The sequence below is a fragment of the Anas acuta genome, chromosome 3, assembly GCF_963932015.1.
Source record: "Anas acuta chromosome 3, bAnaAcu1.1, whole genome shotgun sequence".
Lineage (NCBI taxonomy): Eukaryota > Metazoa > Chordata > Aves > Anseriformes > Anatidae > Anas > Anas acuta.
The window spans coordinates 70,660,015-70,683,782 of record NC_088981.1 but is presented as its reverse complement, the minus strand read 5'-3'; the positions used below and the strand labels follow the sequence as shown (position 1 = coordinate 70,683,782).

Below are 23,768 nucleotides of genomic sequence, written 5' to 3'. Positions count from 1 at the left end.
GGTAAATTATAGGATCAGATTTCTGTTATTTTAAGTGTTGACAGTGAAAAGTGAGCCTCTGTACTTGTGGGACACCACAGAGGACGAAGCAAGGCAGATCAAGCAGGACCCCACCAGCAGAGCTTCTGCAGTCTTAGCAGCATGCAACCCTGTAGGAGTAACAAGCATGTGAACAACCCTGGTTCATTACCGCAGTTCCCCAACAGAAAATAAAGGGACTATTTTGTCACTGTAAAAGTAACAACAAATGACATGTGAGCAATGTTCTACAGAAACAATTAAATATTAATTCCAGACTTGAGCTCTTTCTTGATTACTACTTTAATGATACTGTCAAAGAAGGTAAGTCTTGGAAAGAGAGGACCAAACGCATATGAAAAGAAACTTAATAAAAGTAAAAAATCTACATTAAAAGAAAGTGAAATAGTTATTTCTAATACAGATATGGGTTATAAAAAAATATCAGTAAGAGTAAAAAAAAAAAATGATGGTTAATGCCCTTTTCTTTTTCTTGAGTTATTTAATCGAGACAATACTAAACTGATAATATTGCTCTCCACCGTGGTTTTATATCCTGCATGAAAAAAACTTGCCCAGTTTATAGCATGTACAGATCATAAAGTTTCAGATGCTTACGTAAAAGATTCTTTATAAAACTGTGTGTAATAGCAGTAACAAAATATTAAAGAAATTTTAGCCCACTGCTAGGTAGATTTTAAGTAACAGCATTTCTGTAGTGCCCCTTACCTGCCTCATTTGCTTCTAGGGTAGAATATATGACAAAACAGCTGAAAAGATGAAATATTGGCCTGCATGTTTTCTCCAGTGGGCATAAAAAAAGCTGGATAAGCAAAGATTTGGCCAGAACTCCCTAGATCTCAAAACATAAACTCTGAACCTGAATAAAAGTCCACTTATGACAATAGATTTTTTTGACCTCTCTAGACTTTTTTCAGAAAATCTACTCTGCCCCTTCCTCCTCCCCAAACCACAAATACCATTTTCTAATAATATCTGACTAAGGCAGTTTGGGTTGTTCTACCCAAAGATATAGAGGAAAAAAAAAAGGTAACACAGGGAACAGAAAGTATGGTATAAGGTAGAGTTTTAAGTATGAATAAATTTGGAAAATAAATAAATGCCAGAAGATAACTGCAACCTTCCAAATTATGCATCATGTCTGAAAACTACACAAAACCTGAACAGAGAATATTTCCCCATTTCCTACAGAAACAAGAACAAGGAGGCAGCAAGGAAAATATCAATCAAACATGCTTCAAAGGGAAACCCATCTCACATGATGTTTAATAAACGGTGGAACTCATTGCTACAGGAGCTGTACACAGCAGAAGTACCTGTTGGTAATTTGTCCACCACAGACCACATTGTCTTCACAGTTTGTGGCAACCTCTAGCAGGTCTTGATGATTCCTCCCCAGTCGTGTTTAGTGATCCCAGCACTGGGAGCCCTCGCTCACAACACAGGTGTGGGACAGCAAACAGAACTTGACCGTACCCAAGCAAAGTCTTTTCTCCTATAAAAGATGGTTTTCCTAACGCAGATCTTATCAAGGAAGCTGACAAAGTCTGAAATCCCTGAATATATCATGCAGCTTTAGAGCTGTGAAAGAGGAAAAAAAAAAAATAAGGAATGTCACAACCCAGTATATCCTCTAGATGAAAAGCAAAAACGGTACCATCTTCCCCTCTGCTCCCAAACCATACGTTACCCAAGCCACTCATGCCTCAAAGGAAAAAATCATCCTCAGATCATAACGTCTCGTTAGTGTGTTGCTCTCAATGAAGCCCTGGGAGCTGTAGATAAGGGTGACCAAGCAGAGGAGAGGAAGAAGCATGCCAGTGCATGAGAGCATCCCTTGCTGCGAGAAAGGTGACCCGACACCCGAGAGGCGCGGTTCTTGCCCTGCCTGCCAGGTGACACCTCCAGGGCAGGGACACGGTTTCCTCCTCCCTGCTCTCCCCTACAAACCTCCGGGCAACTCTTCAGCAGTGGCACTAGTTTGCACTCGATGAACTGCAAATGCTCTAAAGGGATCTCAACTGGGAAAGAGAGACGGATCTCTTTCGGATCTCTTTCGCACAGCCACTACTGAAAACTTCTCCCACACTTCCTGTGCACCCTTTGAAGCACTCTGACTCCACTTGAGAAGCCAACTCTAATCTTTATAATGCTGTCTGCTACTCCAACACTTGTACAACAGCTGGCACAGTCCGCCCCTCCACGCTGAGAGGACAAACAAGCACAGAGCACGAGCACCGAGTGTGCGTATGTACTTGGCACCTACGTGTTTCATTTATCTGTCATGCTTTGAAGTGATTTTTACAAGTTGGTATAATGCTCCCGTTGCCTATGGCTTAAAGAACTGCAAAGCAATGGCACTAATGAAGGCAATTAATACCTTCTCAGAAGAACAGCCTTAATGAGATTTGACTGCCCTTCTTTCCAAAAGGCGAGTTGTTTCGTGTCCTTGCTGTGACAACGTGCATGACGATCACCCCACCACCACTGCTGCTGAGAGCACCATGGTGTCAGACACCGCTGTCACTGCCCCTTAACGCCATCCTGGAGAAGTATCTCAGAAGTTCAAGAAGCACGGAGAAATGTTGGATTACTAGAAGCTTGTGGGAAGCTGAAAACGTCAATTGTCACAACGCCAACTCAGGTTTTCTAGCAAGTAACACTAATATAAGTAGGAAAGCACACCATCAAAGTGGTGAAAACTAACTAATCTGCCCAACACTGAAACTGGAAGTGAAACCATACTTCAGTTTTACTTTCAGAAGACTAATAAAATTTCACAGCCACAGCATCTTTTTAATGAAAGTTTACTTCTGATTAGATTACACTTTGTCAATACTAAACTCAGTTTAGTTTCTTAGCATTAATGAAAGACATTCATCTATAATTTTTATGTAAATCAATAATGCAGCACTGGAATGTCCTTGCTTTAATGGGTTTAAATTTCATTCCAACCATTTTTATAATGTATTTTTATGGCTGAGTAGTACCATACTTGTAATTTCTCTAACATTGTACAACAGCAATGCCTTTCATATGCCTCATTTAATGGATCACATTCTAGCTGCTGGCGTAATAGATCACAGCCTGAAAAGTAATAACCAATTTAACACTTCCCTTCCCCACCTCCCTTAGAAGCAGAAATAAAGTATGCAGTAGCTTTTATATTTGCCTATATAATCACATAACTAACTGTATCTATGCTAAACAGACTTTGGGACAGAATGAAAGTAGCTAATAATCTTCATATTTCTTACATTAAAAATCTTTGATTTAATACAAAGTTCTGTTAAATTTATCACCGGAACTTTCAAAATTAAGTTTCTGCAAAAGTAATTCTCCTACATGCAAGTACCAATAACATCCTCAGCTACCACTGGATTTGCATGAACTGAAAACTCATTTTGTAAATGTTAATCAAGCAGCCCTTAATTATCATCAAATTCCTCTCTCTTTGCTTATGACATATCCTTTAATCTCCAATTACCTTCTTCAATTCAGACATGTGGTTTTCCTTGCATTTGGTCTCTTCATTCCACATACTAGTAAAAAAAAAAATTACAACACTTCATACGAATCAGCTGTAAGATTTCATTACAATTTTGGCCTGAATATATCTCACTGTCCGTGACACAATAGTTTGGGTGTACTAACCTCAGACATTCTAATAATGAATATTAAGAAGACCAATGAATACCAAAATGAACTGCAAATGTGTTAATTAATCTGGTAAAGTATCAAGACTGTACCAGTTAAACAAATGAAGCTCATTCTCTTGTCTGTCAAAGTTTTAATTATACTACCACATATCCTGTTATATTGCTTGCAGGGGGAAAAAAAAAAAAAAAAGGTGAAGATCTTATAATATACACCACTATTACGGAAAGGCAGATGTACAAAGATTTCATTCATCCAGGTGACATCCTGAGAAGAACCGATGCCAGCAGTGAGGGGTCCTGCAGTAAAGCAGGCCATTACCTGCTACTGCCCAGTTGATTACATGATATTAAAACTCCAAAGGTAATCCATGTCTCTTACAGATTACATCTTGGAACTGATGACAACTGACAACTTAACTTGATGATTTAACAGAAACCTGTTAAAACTACAGTTTTGCAACCTTTCTACAGTGAACCATGTCCCAGAATGAAAGACTTCTCTTTGGAACTCTTCCCTCAAATCTCACTCACCTACAACTTGCTCTCAAAAAGACTTTTAACTGCAGATGACTAGGAAAAGATGACTTTATTGTAACTAAAAACCAGCGCCAAAGAAAATAAATTGAAAATATGTTATTAGAAAGCAAAGTTGACATCACTACTATTTACACAAATGAGTAAATGTAACCAATTCATTTTGCATCTTAATACCTCCAGTACAGGATTGTTCAAAATGGTTGGCTCACATTTGGTCAACATAAAGTGCAACAACTATGCAGGGTATATAAAGCAAGTTGAGCCTTTTATTTTTTTTAAACCACAGAAAATCAATAACAATATATTTCTTATTTTATTTGTAGCTGTGAATATAAATGATACTGTTCCTGAACTAATACCAATAAAAGTCTCAAACTGTTCCCTTAATAGTCTGTTGCTGTATTGAAGGTAAGATTGTGCAGGGCTGGATTAATATGTTTATGGGCCACTGAACTCTCTCAGTAATGTTGTATAGGAAAGTATTTGATTTGCAAAATAATAAAGAACGGACTGTAAAGAAACAAACCTAACTCATAAAAACATAAAATGTATTTTAAAATTCATTTGCAATTTTTATTCTCTAATACTAACCGACATTTATACTGTTTTAATGTACGTGTCTGTGACAATTACTGTTTTCTTCATACAGAACAATCTTTAACCATCTCGGTACATCTTTCATGTGAGATAAGAAGAAACTGACAATGCAGTCACAAAAATGGGTAGGGCTTGAGTTCTACTAAATATCTAAGGCATAATTACCGAGTGCTTAAATGTGACTTTTCAGCTGCTACCACCCAGCCAATTTTCTCCCAGGTGTGTATCGTAAGACTTCAATCTTTCTCATGCACGCTTGCACACCTGAATAGAGACATATGTATATACTCATCTTTAAAGCACATGAAAAAAATATTGAAAATTATGGCTTTGATTATAGACACAAACCACAGCTACATCCACTTGCTTGTCAAAATTTACAAGTTTCACCTTTACTCAGCTAGACAAATGAAAGAAAATGGCAATAACTTTCTATACCAGAAAAAAATAGTATTTTCAGCTCTATTGGTTGTGACTACCATAAAATACTTTACCAAAAATGAAGGCAATTTGGGGTAGCTATGGGTGAAAACAAACGGAGTTATTTGTATGTTGACTTAAGACCTTTTATATGTGATAAATTTGTTTTTCAGAAAGTCTTAAAGAGTTACTGTCACTGAGATAACTCCAGTGGAGTCCTGGAGGAAATAACTCTGGAAAATACGACACCAGTCATAACAGTACAGTAGCACTGCCAATGTGGCAAGTAGCATTAATAGAAACAGCAGTAAGCTTCCAGGGGAGGATGCAGACATACCACCTCAGAAATTCATTGGCTACCTCAAGTTTCAGAGGACATGAAGGTGCATTTTCATGGAGAGAAATGCTGCAGTTTGGGTCAAGTCAATGAGCCACATGGCACAAAACAAAGAACATGGCACAGAATATTTCTACTGAATGATTCCAGGAGAAAAAGTCCCTTAGGGCTCCCACACCACATCCACTTTTGCTGGGTTAGATCTGTAAAGCTCAAATCCAGCTACAACCCACTGGATGGGTTTGGGCGTCCTCAAGGCTGGGCTGGACCCAACTGCAGGACTGACTGTATATAACAGAGGGCTTCTTGCACTTGACTGCAATTCTTTACCATCCTTTTAGACATTTCTCTCATCCTCTCAAGCTCTGATGGTAGATTTCACTCTGACCATCTGTAAAGACCAAAAACCTAAGGTATCCTAAATACAAGGAGAGACTATTCAGCTCAACATGTGCTGCTTCTTCCCAGCACAGGTGCAAAATACAACAGGGTTACATGAACAGCACACCAATATTGCAACTCTCTTCCCTTTTGTTAAGCAGAATTCATATCAATTAAGTTTAATTCAAAGACAATTCAGAGCACAGCAGTTTCTAAACTGTGGCTTTTTCAGGATAGCTTCTTTCTACAAAGCTAAACTTCGCATGATTTCATGTAACCGAAACTTTATTTTGCCTTCACCTCTGATTTTCTGTTCTATAATATAATAAGTATCTACTGATTAGTCAATTTGTTAGGCATTGATTGTTTTTAACCATGTTGCTTTCATCATGTTTTCCATCACCAGAAGTATCTATCTTCCTATGGTAAATGTCTTTCAAATGAAATTTGATTATATTAAACCTAACAAATCACAGTAAAAGTACAAAAAAAAAGACACACACCACATGAGCACATTTATTTGATGTCTCTCGCTAATAACTGCAAAAACATTTTTGCTCATCTTAATAAGGAAACTATTAAAATTAAATGCTATTGCAAAAGCATCAAGTTCAACACTTGCTACCCTGAACCATATGGCTGCTGGGGGCTATGAGGCACTAAGCCAGTTGCATTTCTTGCTTATAGACAAAATTCAGTATACTAAGTTAGATGTGACAATATTCAGCAGGTGTACAGCAAGAAACATTTTACAAATTTGCTTTACATTAAATATTTTAAGCAAAAATGAAAATCAAAAGTGTTCTTTTCTTCAGTGCAACAACTTATTTCCAATATATATACATATATATATATAACATAACAAACACATAACACATGAAGAACAAAAATTCTGATTTTAAAAAATCCTAAGTACATTAAATAAAAATAATAAAAATACAGATTTCCAAGTGTTAGAGTGGAATGGATTGGTATTTGTTTTTCTCTTACAATTCTACTTCCAAGTATCTTTAAAATACAACCTTTAAAAATACCTTCCAATATTGAAACCACAGTATTAACCTACAGTGAAGACTCACAAAACCAACCTTGTGAATAGTTCACAGATGAGAAAGAGAAAGATTGTCCCCAAGCAGGCGCAAGCTCTAATGATATCTTACTACAGAAAAAAAAAGATTAATGAAATCCACGTGCCTATATATTAATGCAGAAATATTGAAGTCACGGGGAACCATATTGCCTTTTATTGTTAGGATATTAATCAATGCAAAAAATAGACTCCCTACACTTGTACTTCTATTAAGCTTTTTGAACAATTAATTTAAAGAATATAAAGTATATGCACAATTAAACATGCATTTGCATTATATATCTTCATACACACATGCTGCTAACTCTAAATAGCAATCTTTCAAATTACTACATGCAAGATTTGAAAAAAAAGAGCAGCAAAATTTGCTATCAGCATTACTAAATATAATTCAGATTACCCTGAACTCATTAATTTTTCTCCTAGTGAGCTTCTGTCAGGTCATTTGATTAAAAACAATTTTGGAAGTACCCTGGGTTCTAATTTAGGTACAGCCAAGAATGCCCAAATTAATTTTTGATTACAACTTTTCCTCCATTTCCCAAATGCTAAAACTGTATTAATGCATATAACATACTCCGTGATTTGAAATTGCTTTTTGAGACCTGCGTTTTATCTGATGACATTTTTTCTCTCGGCATTAATCTCGTCTTCCTGTTAACAGCTTCTACGCATGGCGTATAGCACAAAAGCCCTGTGATGGATTGCAACAAAAGCTCTTTATAGTCTTGACAGAGACAGATCGCTAATCCAGTGTTAATTTAAAACCCGAATCTTAATGCCAGAACTAAAAGCATAGCTTCTGTGGTTTCAGCGTGTCTATCTGAAGATATGTTTTCAAGAAAAACTGTAGAAAGGTGGTATATTTAACATTTTCACAGTTACCTTTCTCACCAGCTCAGGATAACACCTACCATGAACACAGGTGTCAGTTTTATAACTTAATTTTCCCAAATCAACGCCAAAGCCAATCTGCTCATACTGCTTTCAAAGGGAGGGCATTTTGTGATAAATATTTGAGGAGCTGGTACCCAAACTTTGCAGCTGGAGCTGTTCGGCACTGGGCGGACAAGCAGCACCCACTTGGGCCCTGCTCCTCAGCGGTGCGGCACCTCATGGCCCTGTGGGGCAGGAGGCACAAAGCCCACCTCACAGACAGCAGCTGTGGCCCCATGGGCAGCCCCTGAGACAAAAACCAGCCCTTGCATGGAGGCATTAGGATTCAAGGCGTGCAGCCCTGCCTTAACAACAGCGCTGGTGCTACGGAGGATACCGAGCGCTCGCCCCCGGTGACCAAAGCCTTCCCTTCCCTGCTGGTGCGAGAGGAGAACCCCAGAAGGCAGAGCCATTAGGAAATAATTAATCCTTTGGTACCAGGCTGCAACTGGTAAATATTAAATTATGACGAGCTAAAACTGAAAGAAACGAGTGGCTGTGGATGGGTGAGGAAAGAAAGGATGGGGAAATACGACGGTCTGTGCCTTTCATTGTGTTGACCTTGCTGTTGAATCCGAGAAGGAAATTGGATGCTACTGAAATAAAAAATAACATCAGGAATCTACACTAGCACCACAGGAGCCAGTTATGCAAATGCATCATATTAATCCAGCACTGATGAACAGCACGCTAACTAGTACTCTTAGTACTAACTACTCATTACTCCTAACTAGTACTAAGCTGGTAGCAAGTGCCTACAACGACTATTGGAAGCTTTCTGTGCCTCAAAATGTTAGTAGAGGTTTGAAGAAGGGCCGTGAGCACTGCAAGAGCCAGAGATAAGCCATGTATTTAAAACACAAAGAATTTTAATGCGTTTCAGACCATCGTACCAAAACCAAGAAAGACAGATTATTGGGTTTGATTTTCTTTTTCACGGTTTTAAAGGAGGAATTAAGATACACCAAGTATCAAGTAGGATGCACAGATGTGAAATAATCACCTTATTATTACTGCCTGAGCTTCTTTGTAGATTAATTTTTCCTCTTTGTGAATGATAAAACTCCTCGCACAGGATGGATTTGTTGCTAAAAATGTGAATGTGCATAAACAACACCGCGCTATGTACCGCCATTTATGCTACTTCACATGTTTGAACAGACATGGTGATGGAAAAAAGGTATGAACATTCGCAGAGAAGTTGTTTACTTTTGAACAGAGATGTTATTAAATATGCAGCAGTCCAGAAACACCGACAATTCATATTGTTTAAGGCTAGAAACTGATCATTTGATCCTTCACTCTTTATCATGTCAAAACTCCCCACTGAAGTCAGTAACAGATTTGCTAAGTAAAGAATGGAGAACTCAAACATGCTTCTTTACCATGCACTGCAGAGCTCCTTGTAACAGCACATTTTCTAGTATTTTTTCCTTTTCAGTTATCATCATTTTAGATAGTAATTTCTTGGGTAATCTCTTCTACAATCAAGTAGACAGGAAGATATGTCAATTTTCCTTTTCTCTCTTAGATCGGTTCCCCTGTGCTTTCAGATTACTCATACTGGTTCTTCATAATTCCAAAAGCATTTAAACACCTCATATTTGAGTATGTATTTTCCCCTAAATTTAAATACTAAAATTAATTCTAGCCAGCATTTACTTTCACTGTTCATGGCTGAATTGGAAAATCAACTTTGCCAGGAAAGGAATAAATATTACAGGGAAAACTAACATTTTGGTGAACACTGGAACTAATTACAGCTAGTCCTCTCAAGGTTTGTGTGTCGTGGTTGATTGTGAGCTTTAACTAAAGCTGTTCCCATAATCGGGATATCTGTAAGATGTCTTTCCTCTCTGGTTTCCTGTATCTATTTACACGTAAGCTAACACCATCACCTTTCCATTGCCATTAACATTTGCAAAGATGCACATTTTCATAGTATGGGCAGGAGTTTAACAAACTTTCAAATATCTGTTTCCCTATCAAATTTGGTTCAAATCAGACAGTGGTTAACAAATCATTGGGATGAAACAGGGATCACAGACAGATAACAAAGAATGACTGCATTTGCATCCTTTTCTTGGGCCACAATGCTTCAGAGGGTTTAGAACCTTAATTTTTAAAGTAACTTGATTTTGTGCTATGCTTCAAACAGCGCTTACTGAAGTTATGAGCTTAAGTAACAGGAGTCACTAATGTGAAATATGAACATGTCTATATTCATGCATTCTTGTACTTCCTGATTTAAACTGGATTTGGGGTAGGAAATCCATGGGAATGAAAACTACAGTCACTAATCTGGAAATGCCACCTCAGTTTCAAGCAGAGACAAACTATTCACATTGGGAGGCTTTGTGAGGGAACTCATCTTTACAGGATCAGAAGACTGTTTTCAGTGATGTGCTCCTCTGGAGGCATTCTTCTTAATAGAGAGACAGTAAGAGTGTATCTACAAGGCTTACTTGAACCAGCAAATGGCGCACAGCTTTTCTGGTCATAGTGACTTAATACTATTGAGGGGCCCAAAACTTGTGTGCCTATATTTATCAGGGAAAATAAGGTGTTCTCAGTCTGCAGTGAAAACAGGTCTCAGCAACTCAGGTGTGACCATCACAGCTCTTCTGAGGAGCAGCTGAGGGAACTGGGGTTGTTTAGTCTGGAGAAGAGGAGACTCAGGGGAGACCTCATTGCTCTCTACAACTACCTGAAAGTGATTTCCAGGAAACCTTTAACAAGCAAACAGAAAAGCGAGATGCTTTTTATACCACTGAAGAGATACTTTCTGAATAAGAACGTAACAGCCCCAACACCATACCCTGATCATGGCCAGATCACTACAGACTGGAATGTGTTTTCTGCCAGACAGAAGAAATAGGAATGTGTCCTGAAAACCAAGAGTTGTGGGCCAGAATCTCTATTGATGAGATATCATCAATACAAGCAAATACAAGCATTCAGATTTTTCTGATCCAGGATGAATCTTTTTCTCTCAGCCTTGAGAAAATAATTGCAGTAAAGTCTATTCCTGAAATGGGCAGGATTAATTACATCTCTCTCTGGTTAGATGAGTAGATTCTTGCTATTTCAGTAATTTGTCTAAAAAAAAAAAAAAAAAAAGTAACTGAAAATAAAGAGACGGTAAGACTAGAGGATGCTGGGGAACCACCACTCAAGGTGAAATTACTTCAGGCCTGATCCCAAAGAGGTGGCAGGAGGAAGAAGTGAAGTTATCTCCTAAGGAAATATCCAAGATGATGTTTGAGGTGCAATGAACACTGAGCAATTGTTGCAGTGGAAATGCTGTCTTCACCGCTGATGGTTATGAAGTCTTAATAAAATTGCCTCCTTTGAAACTCAGGAGAGATTGAAGAAAATGTTCAGAAAAATACATCTTAGAATCAGAGGAAATAATCCAGAAAGAATACCAAGATAGTCACTGAGTCTTTAGGAGAAAGTTAAGAGCACCCATTCTGGAACTATCCTCCACCAAAAAAAAGGACATGTAAAAAGCAGACCTTGTGTTAGAGGAAAATTATGCCTGTGCTGGAAAACATAACTGCTCCATTTTTTGCCAGAAGCAAACATTCATAATAGGCAATCAGCACTATTTTGTAATTTACAAATTAGCATGTTTTCATTAGCACGCTTCGTGAGCGAATACCACCACAGGCAAAGAAGGCAGCTATAGACGTGGAACCTGCTATTTTTTATGGCTGATTTTGTGACTACACCTGCCAGAGGAAGCTGTGTTCTGCCCGATGTATCCCAGACAGTTCAAAATCCTTAACTAACGTGGAGTACAAACCAGAGAATACAGGAGCAGGACTTTGAATACACGGAAGGGCTTGAGATGATTTGGTAGGTGTCCTTGGGCTGAATCTATAGAATATCAGGAACTCTGCATAGTCACTGAAGATTAGAGTTGCATTTTGATGACACAAAAAATGAGGCAAAACACAGTAATAAGACAAAAAAAATGAATTGGGAAGGAATCCCCTTAAGTTAAAGAGTGTCGTCTTCACTTACAGCAGGTCTCATAACCCTGAGATAAGACAGAGGCCACTTCCCATGCCAGAACAGCACAGGTGCCATTTGAGCCAGCTCAGGGGGTGGCATCACTCCTACAGTGCTGTAGTCTTACGCTGCAAGATTCCCTTCACTCCGTGACATCTGCTTAGACCAAGGCTTTCAAGAGGCTTGAAAACAAATGTAATTTCAGGAGGAGAGTGGGGATTTGGGTAGCTACAGAAGTCCTTCAAGTGTCTTTTCCTTAACACCACTAGGGAATGAAATGTACCATGTCTCAGATTTACAGATGCCTGAGACAACCAACCTACAGCATTCTTCAGTCTGACAATGAGGTTTTAGAGTCCCAGCAGGAAAGCATCTCTCTGAACTCTGGGTAACCACTGAACTTGAAGATGCACGAGCAACCAACAAAGCAGCTCCAGGTACAGCAAGTACAGTATGGCAGCAAAGGCTGTAAAGCACCGAGATGAAATACCAAGACATTTGCTCTAAATAGAGCAAATGACAGCCTAAGCATATCCATGGTGTTTTTTTTTTTGAGAGGGAAATGTAAATGTCTGTGTGAATACAACTTCATCTACTCTATCAGAGGTGGCAGAACTCCACTGATCAATGCCAGGAGATTAATAAAAATAAAACAACAGGTTTTCTTCCTCCTTAAAAATACAACTTCTACCTACAGGGTCTCAGAGGCACTGGGGCTAGAGAGTACAAAAGGCACCACTGTGACTAGCATCTCCAGGGAAGTTTCACAAACATTCACACACAGTGGAAGCATTCATACAAAGATCAGTGGGAAGACTTCACAGCAAATTCAGACAGTCGTCTTTTTGTGAGTAAAAGCTAACAAAATTAATTAAAATATTCCTCTGTAGTAAATTGTTGATTTCAAGGAGATATCAGTTTTGTGCTGCTAAGACTATTGGCAGCTAATTTAAAATGATCTAAAAAGATGCTAAAAACAGACTTCTATTTTCTCCCAATCAAAATAAGAAATAAAAGCTGTAAATAAAATCCTTGCCTTACCCTATATACTAAAATGACAGACACAGTGAAACAACAACTGCTTGGCTCTTCCGCAAGATCTTTAATCAAAACCTCAATCAAAAGAGCAGAAAATAACCAAGAATGAAAGTAAAAAGCTTGCTCAAAAAATACTTGCTTTAGTGCAATCTGAAAAGAAAATAATGCTGCTGATTGCAACAAGTAAAAGCTCAAGCAGCCACCAAATGCCACTTGCATTGCTTGGAGATCAACAGTACAAAAGCAAATAGAGTTTGTCAGGCACGTAACGGAGTAGGTAAGAAGTTCCTACTAATGGCCTGGAGATATTTTGCAACAGCGAGCAGCAGAGAATACCACACTGGTGACAAGACTGACACTGCTGTTTATTCACTAAACAAACATGTATTTTTACAGTTACATGTAAATACTGCGAAACAACCCAAAGAAGAGCTCTAAAGCACGTATTTAAAAAAAATAAAACTTAATGTGGTTTGGCATATTATTGTAAATCTCACAAAAAATCTGCAATCTTCATCAGTGCTTTTATAACCACAACCTCAACTTAGCAGTGTTCCCAAAAGGCCAGACTCTCAGGTGGGTAAAAATACTACCCGATTTCACACCTGAACCTATGACTAGAAAGACTAATAAAATTATCTGCTCTGACTCACTGCAACACACTAGTCACAGAAACACTTTTTTTTTTTTTTCCAGCAATACCAGAGCTTTTGCTTTGGACTACATGCCAAAAAACAACACAACACCTCAAATTATGGCAGAGATTCACATGCTAATTAATTTATTAGGGGAAGTGGGGGAGCCATATGCAAACAATTAAAAATAAACTTACTGTGGTTATATCATTCTTTAACACAGTGTTTCAACTCTGTTTTCTTTTCCAATTGATGTTCCTGGCTATAAATGAAGATGGGTACCAGCTTAGATAATTAATATTAAACTCAAATGGCAACTCCTACGTATTGGAGTTATTCTATTAGTACTAAGATGATCCATGCCATGTACACATTTAGATGAACTAAGATTTAACTCACATAGCAATTCCTACATACCTGGAGTTATTCTATTAATGCTGAGATGATCCGTGCTATGTCTATGAGCCGGTGGGAGGAAGGGGCACAGTAATTTGAATTTCAAAATTTACAACCCTATCATACACGGAACCGCTTTTCTCCCAAAAATTAACCAGAAACAAGGTAACTAAAAAGAAGACAATTGGAAGAACAAAACTCTTCTGTTTTGCTATTGAACTATATTGCAAGCTCAAAGCATCTTCTAATACCCAGCTTATATCAAACACCACAACAGGAAGAGTATTCTGCTAATAAAAGAGGAAAGGAAGAAAAAAATAAAGCAACCATATGCAAGACTTTGAAGTAACAAAATTAAACCCTTATTTTGTAAATAATTAGAGAACCTTATCTGTAAATAAAGAGGATGAAAGTGATTGTCCAACACTTGCAGTCACTCATAATGAAAGCTGTAAGTTTCCTGAGCCATACTTATTATTCCCTATAAAGCATTTATTCCTTACTATTGCTGAAACTCAAAAATATCACTTTTTGATGACAGAGAAGCATCTTGTCACACAATGAGATAAAATATACAAGTATATTGGTGGATAAATAACCAAATGATTACAGAATACTTACAATAAAGGTGTAACTAAGTACAAGGATAAGGAGATTTCTGTTCTTTGTTACCAGTCAAGGTAACAGAAGTACCAACTAAACTGAAACAAAAGAAACTTTAGGAACAAGGTTTTTCACTACAAAGCAGGTAACTTCTCTTCAAAGGTACTTTGCTTTGAAGTACAAAGCTACTTTGCTCTGCTTTGAAGGGTGAGTCCGTAAACGTTTCATTTACTACTAAGCTTTCGATCACTACCATAATTTTCTAGTGATTTCTAGTAGCCAGCAATAGCTTCACATTCTGCTCAGTCAATAAGTTTCCACAGGTTTCAGAAGTCTGCATGAGACTGATGTACTCGGTGTTGGTCAGACCTGCCCTTGAAAACATCCAATGGTGTCTCAGAGAGCTTGGCAAAATCCCAAAGAAAGCTGTTATAATATTTCATAGAGCCACAGGTCAGCCACACACTTGAGAACAAGTATCCTTCATTTTAGCTGGGTATTAATCTTTATTCATCCCAAATAAAAATACTGGGTAAACCCAGGAGAAAAGAAGGTGTCAGAGGGGGGAGAGTTCTCACAGCAAAAAATAGCTCATCTAGGAAAAGAGAATTGTTTTTAACCACAGGCTAAGGACACTGATCAGAAACTCAGCTTGTCTGAGTCTCTTCTGGGCTGTGGGGCAGTGAGGATGACAAACTATGAAGATGTTTGCCTTCACCAACTACCATGCCTCTTAACCACCTCTTACATGGAAATACTAGCCTTACTCCGAAACACAAAACCTGCCTGCAAAGAAAGGCAACCGGGTGAACAAAGCCAGCTGTCTTTTCACGGCCAGGATTTCTGAACTTTGAACAAAATGAGCCCCGTTTCTGAGACCGCTTCCTACACTCACGATACCACTATTGGCACAGGTTTCCAGCTGTGCACTACCCACGGACACCAGTGTCAAAGGATGATCTGATGCCCCTTCATTCATCACGTTAAAGGTGAATGTTTTGAAGACGGAGCTAAGAAGAGCTGCCTGCAGTCATCGCGCCCCATACCAAGATGAATTCTATTCACCTCTGCAAACCGAAATGGGGAGAGAAAGAGACTATTATCAAGTGTAAATACGCACTGCACAGTGCCCTGTTAAGTTGAAATTGGCTTGTTTCTGGCTGAGCGTACTAACACTGCCTGGCACTGGTGCCTTGATGACTGCTGCTGCAGCAGCAGCTCCAGCTACACAGTCAGGGCAAGTCTGCTACAGCAACCCTTCAGCGTCTAGGAAATGCATGTAGAGAAAAAGAAATCCCAATAATTCCCAAATTAAGAACCTCACGGGGGAGGGCAGGGAGCAATCAGAAGTTTATGAGACTGCAAAGCCACCTCTAGACTCTTCCAAAGAAAGCCCGGGTAGTTCTTACAAGTGCGATGGGGCCAATTCAAAGTAATGAGCAGCGATGGTAAAAATATTCAAAGGAACTTCCAGGGATTAATTAAAATATCTCAATGCAAAGAAATCAGTACCAACACAACATTTAAGTTTTGCATCTACTAAACTCTTTCAAAAATTAACAATATCTGGGAGGCAAATTTCAATAACTATAAATACTGTATGCACACTCACACAAACGTAATCCTTATCTTGAACTGGTATGGCTAGTGGATTCATCAGTAATACTTCCTTGTTGATAAAAGCAAAGAATGATCAAATTTTGCAGTAAAACTATGCGCAAGTAACTGCTAAAGCTGTACAAATGTTCTGAGAAATTCAAGCTAAAGTTGTTACTAGAAACTATATGAAGTAAACACTGTATTTAGTATTTAATACATTTTAAATAGTCATCTTTGGCTGGGCACATGCTACACTTACCACATTTCTGTATTAAAAGAAGCATTTTGCTTTTTTAGTATCAAAATGGACTCTTTCAATATGCAATATAAAATAAGCATTAAGTAACCCGCTTCCTCCTATGTGCTACAGAAGACTGCCTCATGCATTAATGGAACAGAAACGGATAGTAACAAACTTAATTGTCTTATTTTACATTCATTTGCTACATTCACAGTTTTATTTTTAATTCATTCTGGCAAGACAGAAACAAAGAAAATGGAAAGACTTCACAGCACAGCTCTGAAAGGCTGCCGAATTTCAAACAAAAAATTTGGGGGAACAGAATGAGACATTTCTCAGCTATGTTATCCACACTATTCAGCTGCAAGCTTCCTGGAGCTTGATCACTGAAGTGAGGATGGTTGCTCTTAAGTATTCATGAAATTCATAGAATCACAGATTGGTTTGGGTTGGAAGGGACCTTAGAGACCACCTAATTCCACCCCCTGCCATGGGCAGGGTCACCTCCCACCAGCCCAGGCTGCCCGAAGCCCCATCCAGCCTGGCCTTGAGCACCTCCAGGGATGGGGCACCCACAGCTCCTCTGGGCAGGCTGTGCCGGTGCCCCACCACCCTCTGAGTAAATTCCTCAAAGTAAATTCCACAGATCAACTGAGAAGTATTCTGAGGTACAGACCACACAAGTTTCATCTAGCATTTCTGGTTCATGCATGGGGAATCTGCCACAAAGCACTGCGTACTAAATCTCTATCTGTTGGCAAAGACTGCTCACTACAAATTCTGCTGGTATAACTCTTACAACGTATAATTGTTCAGGGTATTAAGTTTTCACAAAATTAAACTGAAGAGAGGTCAAATAGTTTGTGTGGGTTCTTGTGCTAGAACACATGAAAAAAAGGACAAGGAATTGATCAGGAAAATTGCAAAGGTCCTTTTTTTTTTGTATTATTTTTATAGTGGTAACATATTGATACTCCGGTGCTAGATGCTGCATAAAGATGCTACTGCTCTGAAGACCAATCTTGGTTTTAGAGGTCAGATCCCAAATAACAGTGGAATCCTGACCTACAGGTACCAGACCCATCTAATACTAGAAATCAGAAGGGATGACATGCTGATCATATGACTTTTTTTTCCTCACTAATTAAGAGAAAATGCCTTTTCCCTTTTTTGAATAAAATAAATTATTTTCTCCCTTGAAATGAGAGGGATATAAATTTAGCACAAAATCATTCTGTAAAGTATATAATTCTAATGTTACTGTTCTGGCTGATCTGTTCAACATTTTGTTCCATTTTATTATTCTGTGCTTTCTACAGAATAGCTGGAAAAAGCACACATTTGCATATTTCTACATTACCAGCATTCCTACATTGACAGCGTGTTCTATACAGCTCACACTTTTAGTACATAGAACTTGAGACATTTCGTTTTGTTCTTTTCAGTGCCATATTTTCTTTTCTAACTTTCATTTTATATACAATTACACTTTAAGACTTGTCTAAAATGCTTAATTTTGCCAAATTATTAATATGCCTATGTCTCAATATTTATGGAATGTGTTAATAATTAAGAATGGATAACTTATACTTTAAGCATTAGAACAGGCATTGAAAATTCAAAGGACCATTTTAGATCAATTTCTTGTCCTAAATTAAAAGCTTAATATACCAGGCATATTGGAAACTTTCTGAAAGGAAGACTTGGACACAGAACATATAGTTAATAGAGTAAAGCGTGCTAGGTACACAACAAAACGGCATATTAAAAAAAGTTTTTAATCAAATCTAAGTAACAGGATACCCATTTCAGAAGAAAATCTGCATGACTGAAATTTCAGGTAGAAACAAGAAGCTCGCAGCATGCTGTTACCTTTCCAAGCATGACGGTGACACCAGTCACCATGGAGGCATCACCTGCTACCAGACAGCAGAGATGTAGCAAGGGCAGAACATTCAATTTCAACAGACACGTACATGGAACAAACAATCTAAATATGATACGTTTAGAGACTATCAGTGATTGTTTCATGGTTAGCAAGCACACAACATGCAACCCATGACTTGCTTGCACTGAATAATGCCCAGAGCCAGTCCAAAGCCTCACGGTGGAAGTGCCACTCAGGCAGTGACTAACATCAGCAGCACTACCTGAGCAACAAAAGCCAAGAAAAAGCACCACAGCTTCAGAAAGCAGAACTATATGAAAATGAGGCTGACTTCAAAAAGCCAAAAGGGGTACACAAAACAACCAAATCCTTAGAGGCAGCAGCAGAGACAACTGAAGGACACCGGGTGGTCAAGCATTGCAAGGGACTGAGCAGGGAAGCGGTGGAGTCACGATCCCTTGAGGTGTTTAAGAGATGTCTGGATGTGGCACTGAGGGATGTGGCTTCGTGACAGGACTCGGTACCTCAGGTTGATGGTTGGGCTTGATGATCTCGAGGGGCTTTTCCAACCTAGATGATTCTGTGATTCTGTTTCAGAAGCATGGTGTCAATGTACACAACTTACAAAAGCAAATGCTGGCATAGGATAAAATGCAATGAGCTGACTAAACAACAAAGTTAAGGGGAATAATGCAACTAAGCCATTAAGTCACTAAGTAGAGGTTCTATTTAAAATGGAAGTAACTACTGAAGGGGCTCTGAGACAACCACACACACGGTAATACACTGCCTGGGCCCTGTGGTGTTCACCCCTGGCTTCTGAGGAAACACGATGAGGGAGCTGCAGGACAACTTCGTTGGTACCTAAACACTGGAGCTGAAAATGTTTAACATACACATAAATAACACAGCAAAGGAGAGGGGAAAAAGACGGCTGGACATCAGTGAGGTGAGAAAATCTACTGACAGTACAAATTTATTCAAAGTAGTAGAGATGAGCAGCTTTAAAGAACAGCAAAACCACGTTATCAGTCTGAGTAATCAGGTAATAAAAGGGCTGGTGAAATTCAATTTAGATACACGTAAAGTGATACACATGTGGAAAACCAATCCTAGCTTCATATATAAAACAACAGGCCCTGAGTGGACCAGTAACACCAAGGTGCAGTAGAGTGGGGTTTTGCTAGATGATTCCATGAAAGCAGTGCTTGGCTGTGCTGCAAAAGCAAACTAGGTAACTTTAGAAACATTAGGAAAATGAGGAAATACCGGGAAAGGAAAATAGAGTGAAACAGAAAAAGGTCATCCGGTATCATTCTATAAATCTGTGTTTACTCCATACTCTAAATATTGCTTGAAGCTTCTGCCTGTTCCTCTCCGTAAAACAGAGAAGTGGAAAAGGTTGTGCAAGGACGGGAATGACCTATGGCATAAATTGCTCCCATACAAGGGATGCTCAAACAGACTGCCACTCTGCTGTCTGCAAAGGAAAAGGAGTTTGGGGGCTTCACAGCAGACATTGAACACTGAGCAGTGGTGCCCCAGAATCTGTGCCAGGGGACACCCTGGATGCAAGAGGCTCCCATTCGGTCATGGAAAACCAGGCAAGCACTCAGAGGGATCCACTGCAGGGCAGTCCTAATGAGTTTACAAAACCCTCAAGCTGAAAACAGATAATGACATACCGTTCTGAGAAGGGAACGTTTTAACTCAAACTTCCTTCAGGTTATATACAGAGTCTGCTTACTTTAGAGAGGACCTCTTGAGTGGAAGAATTTACAGAAGGAGGAGGATGCTCATCACTCTTTCTGTTACTGGTGCTTCGGAGCCACAGCTGCAGACCACAGCTCTGTTGCACTGCTCAAACAGAAATGTATGGCTGGAAGTCCAACGTGGCCAATTATACCATACAATTTTTCTTTAACCAAGTTCCATTTGATATCTACAGCTATATGAAAACCATACAACACCGTACGGTTAAACGGCTTCCTTCCAGTTTCCATCCTAAATGTATTCATGTCCCACTATACAGACATTTGTTCTTTTGCCAGCACTGTGGTTTATGTTAAGTAAGATTTCTTTCTTCAGTGTTTACTCTTTGATGTACTTACAGGCAATGGGGAAAAAAATCACAACTCCTTTAACTTTAATTTAGGTTGTCAAATAAATTGCTTTCCTAGTCCTTACCTGCATCTATTACTATCATAATATATTGTTCGTGCATACAAAGTCTCACGTTGGATCTTTCCAGTGCTTTGTAAAATGTCACTATTATATTTCTAGCTATTTCAGAAATGCTTCATTTAATACAACTTAATATCAAATATGCCTTTTACAGAATTTATATTCATTTTTGGTTGTCAATGTATCATCTGGTCAGCTAGTACTTCTCATTTTTTCTCATACTCTCTTCTATTGACAAATGCAAAACCTCTGTTTTGACTTTTCAGCTTTATTGCATTTCACCCTAATCCACTGAGTCTTCGGAACTATTCAGTTTTTCTGCTATAATATCATGATCTCTCACTATGTAACAATGCCTTCCCATTGCCTCACCTACAGACTTTATCAACATCTTCCCGCTTTCTGCGTACTGATAAGACGGGTACCTCCTTCAAAAGGCTTGAAATTTAAATCTAAAACAGGAGACAAAAATATAAAAGATAGGAACATACAGAAAAATATTTGCATTTGTATTGCCCAAACCTGTTCATGTAGGCATCTGAAAGAATGATAAGGAAGACTTGAACGGACTATAATGAAGTTTTTTCTTGTTGGCTTTGTTTTGTTTTAAAAACAGATGTTAAAAAGAAAATCCCATTAGCACAAGCATGATAAGAAGCACAGTTAACTATAAATATGCATGCAAGTTGCACCGGGAAAGTCTTCTTCACATACCCACTATCCATTTTGTAATTTACTATGCACTGAAACCCTTTAAAATATATATTTTTCATAGCTGGTGTTTCTTTTCTATTAGATACACTCATTAGAAATCAAAGATAAGGTTGCTTTCAGAATGTTTATAATTTTTTATTATGTGTAAAATGCAATCTTTTATTCTCTATGTACAGAACCATCAAAAAACAATAAGTGTGCCCTAAGTGATCTCACTGAATTAACTCTGCCAGTTTTAACTGCTCTTGTTCATGTGGATACAAGGGTCAGATCCAAAGTCAGACACAGCACTCCAGGCCAGAGCAGAAGAATTAGGGTGGCTGGCTCTAGGGATGGAAACCACATGCTCCATTAAGCTCCTTCATTCTCTGCACACTGAATTCACAGCCTCAGGTATAGAAAACCAGTATTCACAACACTGAGTATCCTGAATACAAGAAATACCGTCACCAAGCAAAAGGAAAATGCACAGGAGAGAAAGCATTTTGGAAACGTTACCTCTTTTATGGATTTATCTACCTAAGCTACACTTGAAGCAAGCACCTCGGACCATTTCAAACACTCCCACGTTTATTTTTTCCGCCACAGTATCTGGATCCAGACAAGTGGATTAATCGATGTTATTTCCCATTTCTCACACAGCTGCCCAGGCATTAAGGCACTAAGAGGAAACACTGATTCACTAAGCAGAAACTCCCCATCTATTCAGATCCATCCGTCTCACTTTCAAGAATGCCTCAATCACCGGGATACGGGCATCGGTACACCACCTCTTTCTGAAAACTGGCAAAGAAAAGAAGAGCAGTGGTTTGGCCTTAATTCCCGATTGTCTAGGCGCATCCAAAGTGCAGCTTACCCTTTCTGGTTTGCAGCCCTGAAAGGAGAGAGCAGCAAGACCGTTCCCCCGTGGTTTCCAAGCAGCCTTTGCTGGCACTCAGACACCCAAACGTGCTGACGCCTGCACCCTCAGGCTTGGGCTCAGCACAGACCTGAAAGTTTACGACAGCTTTTGCTCGAAACCTTAGACACTGGTGACAGTTAAGTAGGATTTTTTTTTTTTTTCAGATCACTCCCTTGACCTTGGAAATTTGAATCCCATGCAAAGCGTGCAGTACTGAGAGATGGGAAGGTGTTTTGGAGAGGAGCCGTACGCACGCCTTCCCTGTTCCTATTCTTTGCCAGTGCATAGGCAAAGTATGAGATTACGAGATTTGTTTCCTCCTCTTGGCTTTGCTCTGCACATCAGCTCTGAAGTGCGTGCACTTCACACAACTCTGCCTTTCTGATAACTCCATCTGTACCTCTGCGAGTTTAATTAATGTTAGGAAAAATAAATGGTGAGATATCCAAGTTACTGTTATTTTTCCCAACATGGCTGTTACTCTACATTAATGACCTCAAAATTCATGTTTTGTCTGGAGAGGGGGTGTTTTCCAGTTGAGGAAGCATTTAAAGTATAAAAGACTTCTCTATTTAGGACCTCAGAAACCAGCTGTCACTTGCCAGGATAATTAAGTATGCGCGTAATGCAGCGATGACAAGAAATGTCAATACATGTGTTTCTTCAGCACCAAGCTTTCCTGAATACTCTTTTTTAAGCACGTGACGATGACCATGTACATTTTTATACACCTGTGCTCACAGAGAATCTCTAAAATTTTAGGAAGTGCCATTTATTTTGAATATACTTAATTCTCTAATCTCCCCTGCCATAGTGGATTGTCCCACTGTAAAGCATACCTCAACAAAATCACATGCTTTTGGGGCTTCCGACAGCTCCTGTGACTACTTCTATTTTAAGTCAAGGCTGTACATTTGCGTGTACAGCTGCACATAAAAAGATTTCTTCCCTTCTTCTTCCTTTGTGTGGAGAGAAATACATGGAGCTTACTATCAACAGGCAAATTTACACCACGAAGGAATTTTTAAGGCTTAGGAAAATAAATTACTGCAGGATAATGTTATTGTATAAAACCTGCTCCTTTACAACCACAGGGCATTCGTCAGTTTTGCCACGCAGGATATATAGGAAAGCAGAGATGCAAGTGTACACGCACACCCCAACAGGCAAAATCAGATGAAAGACAGCCTTCTTGGTGTAACTGAGTAACGGGCTTGTGAATTGAAGCCCTTAAGGTACAAGATTGGTCTGAAATACTTTTTCAAAATGCAAGAGCCTCCTAAATTTGTATTAAAAAAAAAAAAAAAAGAAAGAAAGAAAAGAAGAAAAAAAGAAGGAAAAAGGAAGGAAAAAAGAAGAAAGAAGAAGAAAGAAGAAAAAAGAAGAAAAAAAGAAGAAAAAAAGAAGAAAAAAAGAAGAAAAAAAAGAAAAAAAGAAGAAAAAAAAGAAGAAAAAAGCAAGCAAGCCACAGATTATTCATCCCTTTACATCCCGAAGTGCTGCTCTGTTAGTGATTAGGAGGTTTCCTAAAGGTGACTGCCAAAGCAATCAATTTA

General features: G+C 38.7%; 1 protein-coding gene across 4 annotated transcripts in view; it reads right to left on the bottom strand.

The window, feature by feature from the left end:
- Nucleotides 1-23,768, bottom strand: part of WASF1 (WASP family member 1) — an 85,076-nt gene that overhangs the window by 32,060 nt on the left and 29,248 nt on the right. Inside the window, exon 1 of one of the 4 annotated variants that reach the window (XM_068677722.1) lies at nucleotides 1,356-1,620. The exons of the other annotated variants lie outside the window; for them this stretch is intronic. The gene's annotated coding sequence lies outside the window, so the exon portion shown is untranslated. Of the gene's footprint in view, nucleotides 1-1,355; nucleotides 1,621-23,768 lie in introns of those variants that run through there. 4 annotated transcript variants of the gene reach the window in all.